The sequence below is a fragment of the Apis dorsata genome, unplaced genomic scaffold (assembly GCF_000469605.1).
Source record: "Apis dorsata unplaced genomic scaffold, Apis dorsata 1.3 scaffold_92, whole genome shotgun sequence".
Classification (NCBI taxonomy): Eukaryota; Metazoa; Arthropoda; class Insecta; order Hymenoptera; family Apidae; genus Apis; species Apis dorsata.
The window spans coordinates 400197-404531 of record NW_006263390.1 but is presented as its reverse complement, the minus strand read 5'-3'; the positions used below and the strand labels follow the sequence as shown (position 1 = coordinate 404531).

The 4335-nt window shown below is 35.9% G+C and overlaps 1 long non-coding RNA gene across 1 annotated transcript in view; it reads left to right on the top strand.

Moving 5' to 3' along the window:
* The window catches only part of LOC116185064, an 18522-nt gene that overhangs the window by 3483 nt on the left and 10704 nt on the right, over positions 1-4335 (top strand). The gene's annotated exons all lie outside the window — the stretch shown is intronic.

The following is a 4335-nucleotide window of genomic DNA, read 5'->3' as shown; positions in this document are numbered from 1 at the left end:
CTCGCTCGCTCGCTCGAGGGAGGCGAGTTTGGTTTGTTCTTCTTTGGGAAATGAAAATGAAGGGAAAAAAAAAAGAAAAAAGAAGAAAGAAGGAAAAAAAAGAGGTGGAACCCCCTCGCGGTCGAAACGGCGCTAATCGTCCCTAATCGTCTGACAATGCGTTAGCAGTGACCCACTGGCTGGACCCCTCGTGTCGCGGGCTCGTCGTCGTCACTAAATATAATGCAGCCTTGCGTCCCGTACTCCAATTACCGTACTGTTCGACAGTATGGGGAGGGGGGAGGGAGCGAGAGAGCACCTGTTTTGCATACGCATCAGGGACCAATCGGGTTAAGTTCCACTTGATTTTATGCGCTAGCCATGCGCGACGTTCAATTCTGTTTCCGGCCCGCGGTTGCACGCGCGCCCGATGCAACATCCGCCTCCGAGATTCCCTCTCCCCTTCGCTCCCCTTCGTGGAAAAAGGAAAAGAAAGAAAGAAGATAAAACCAACGACGCGGATTCCGATTTCCAGATTCGCTCCTCCCTTCGCTTCCCTTCGTAAAAAAAAGAAAAAGAAAGAAGATAAAACCAACGACGCGGATTCCGATTTTCAGATTCGCTCTCCTCTTCGTAAAAAGAAAAAGAAAGAAAATAAAACCAACTACGCGGATTTCGATTTTCAGATTCGCTCTCCTCTTCGTAAAAAGAAAAAGAAAGAAAGAAAAAAAACGACGCGGATTACGATTTGCAGATTCGCTCTCCCTTTTGCTCCCCTTCGTAAAAAAAAAGAAAGAAAGAAAAAAAACGAACGACGCGAATTCCGATTTTCAAATTCGCTCTTCGCCCCCATTCGTAAAAAAAAGAAAAAGAAACAAAATAAAACGAACGACGCGAATTTCGATTTCCAGATTCCTTCTCCCCTTTGCTTTCCTTCATAAAAAAAAAGAAAAAGAAAGAAAAAAAAAAACGACACGAATTTCGATTTCCAGATTCCTTCTCTCCTTTGCTTTCCTTCGTAAAAAAAAAGAAAAAGAAAGAAAAAAAAAAAGATGCAAATTTCGATTTCCAAATTCCCTCTGCCTTTCGCTCCTCTTTATAAAAAGAAAAAAAAAAAAAAGAAAAAAAAACGACGCGGATTCCGATTTCCAGATACTCTCCCTTCTTTGCTTCCCTTCGTAAAAGAAAAGAAAAAAAAAAAAAGAAAAATAAAGAAAAAAAAAAAAAGAAAAAAAAACGACGCGGATTCCGATTTCCAGATACTCTCCCTTCTTTGCTTCCCTTCGTAAAAGAAAGGAAAAAAAAAATGATACGAATTCCGATTTCCAAATTCGCTCCCTCCTTTGCTCCCCTTCGTAAAAGAAAAGAAAAAAAAAAAAAATGCCGCGAATTCCGATTTCCAAATTCGCCCCCTCCTTTGCTCCCCTTCGTAAAAAAAAAGAAAAAGAAAGAAAAAAAAAACGACACGAATTTCGATTTCCAGATTCCTTCTCCCCTTTGCTTTCCTTCATAAAAAAAAAGAAAAAGAAAGAAAAAAAAAACGACACGAATTTCGATTTCCAGATTCCTTCTCCCCTTTGCTTTCCTTCATAAAAAAAAAGAAAAAGAAAGAAAAAAAAAACGACACGAATTTCGATTTCCAGATTCCTTCTCCCCTTTGCTTTCCTTCATAAAAAAAAAGAAAAAGAAAGAAAAAAAAAACGACACGAATTTCGATTTCCAGATTCCTTCTCCCCTTTGCTTTCCTTCATAAAAAAAAAGAAAAAGAAAGAAAAAAAAAACGACACGAATTTCGATTTCCAGATTCCTTCTCCCCTTTGCTTTCCTTCATAAAAAAAAAGAAAAAGAAAGAAAAAAAAAACGACACGAATTTCGATTTCCAGATTCCTTCTCCCCTTTGCTTTCCTTCATAAAAAAAAAGAAAAAGAAAGAAAAAAAAAACGACACGAATTTCGATTTCCAGATTCCTTCTCCCCTTTGCTTTCCTTCATAAAAAAAAAGAAAAAGAAAGAAAAAAAAAACGACACGAATTTCGATTTCCAGATTCCTTCTCCCCTTTGCTTTCCTTCATAAAAAAAAAGAAAAAGAAAGAAAAAAAAAACGACACGAATTTCGATTTCCAGATTCCTTCTCCCCTTTGCTTTCCTTCATAAAAAAAAAGAAAAAGAAAGAAAAAAAAAACGACACGAATTTCGATTTCCAGATTCCTTCTCCCCTTTGCTTTCCTTCATAAAAAAAAAGAAAAAGAAAGAAAAAAAAAACGACACGAATTTCGATTTCCAGATTCCTTCTCCCCTTTGCTTTCCTTCATAAAAAAAAAGAAAAAGAAAGAAAAAAAAAACGACACGAATTTCGATTTCCAGATTCCTTCTCCCCTTTGCTTTCCTTCATAAAAAAAAAGAAAAAGAAAGAAAAAAAAAACGACACGAATTTCGATTTCCAGATTCCTTCTCCCCTTTGCTTTCCTTCATAAAAAAAAAGAAAAAGAAAGAAAAAAAAAACGACACGAATTTCGATTTCCAGATTCCTTCTCCCCTTTGCTTTCCTTCATAAAAAAAAAGAAAAAGAAAGAAAAAAAAAACGACACGAATTTCGATTTCCAGATTCCTTCTCCCCTTTGCTTTCCTTCATAAAAAAAAAGAAAAAGAAAGAAAAAAAAAACGACACGAATTTCGATTTCCAGATTCCTTCTCCCCTTTGCTTTCCTTCATAAAAAAAAAGAAAAAGAAAGAAAAAAAAAACGACACGAATTTCGATTTCCAGATTCCTTCTCCCCTTTGCTTTCCTTCATAAAAAAAAAGAAAAAGAAAGAAAAAAAAAACGACACGAATTTCGATTTCCAGATTCCTTCTCCCCTTTGCTTTCCTTCATAAAAAAAAAGAAAAAGAAAGAAAAAAAAAACGACACGAATTTCGATTTCCAGATTCCTTCTCCCCTTTGCTTTCCTTCATAAAAAAAAAGAAAAAGAAAGAAAAAAAAAACGACACGAATTTCGATTTCCAGATTCCTTCTCCCCTTTGCTTTCCTTCATAAAAAAAAAGAAAAAGAAAGAAAAAAAAAACGACACGAATTTCGATTTCCAGATTCCTTCTCCCCTTTGCTTTCCTTCATAAAAAAAAAGAAAAAGAAAGAAAAAAAAAACGACACGAATTTCGATTTCCAGATTCCTTCTCCCCTTTGCTTTCCTTCATAAAAAAAAAGAAAAAGAAAGAAAAAAAAAACGACACGAATTTCGATTTCCAGATTCCTTCTCCCCTTTGCTTTCCTTCATAAAAAAAAAGAAAAAGAAAGAAAAAAAAAACGACACGAATTTCGATTTCCAGATTCCTTCTCCCCTTTGCTTTCCTTCATAAAAAAAAAGAAAAAGAAAGAAAAAAAAAACGACACGAATTTCGATTTCCAGATTCCTTCTCCCCTTTGCTTTCCTTCATAAAAAAAAAGAAAAAGAAAGAAAAAAAAAACGACACGAATTTCGATTTCCAGATTCCTTCTCCCCTTTGCTTTCCTTCATAAAAAAAAAGAAAAAGAAAGAAAAAAAAAACGACACGAATTTCGATTTCCAGATTCCTTCTCCCCTTTGCTTTCCTTCATAAAAAAAAAGAAAAAGAAAGAAAAAAAAAACGACACGAATTTCGATTTCCAGATTCCTTCTCCCCTTTGCTTTCCTTCATAAAAAAAAAGAAAAAGAAAGAAAAAAAAAACGACACGAATTTCGATTTCCAGATTCCTTCTCCCCTTTGCTTTCCTTCATAAAAAAAAAGAAAAAGAAAGAAAAAAAAAACGACACGAATTTCGATTTCCAGATTCCTTCTCCCCTTTGCTTTCCTTCATAAAAAAAAAGAAAAAGAAAGAAAAAAAAAACGACACGAATTTCGATTTCCAGATTCCTTCTCCCCTTTGCTTTCCTTCATAAAAAAAAAGAAAAAGAAAGAAAAAAAAAAAGATGCCAATTTCGATTTCCAAATTCCCTCCGCCTTTCGCTCCTCTTTATACAAAGAAAAAAAAAAAAAAAAAAAAAATGCCGCGAATTCCGATTTCCAAATTCGCTCCCCCCTTCGTAAAAGAAAAGAAAAAAAAAAATGACGCGAATTCCGATTTCCAAATTCGCTCCCCCCTTCGCTCCCCTTCATAAAAGAAAAAAAAAACGAACGACGCGTATTCCGATTTCCATCTCTTCCCCTAGAAGAAGAAGGAAGAGGAGGATCTAGGATCGAGGATGGAGACGAGATCGCGACCGCATATCGCGACATCGAGATATCGGGACACGCGCTCTTCCCACGCGGATCGAATTCGAGCTAATACTGTTCTCCTTCGAACATTCGCGGATCGCAACGCCCCGCCCCGACCGCGATTTCA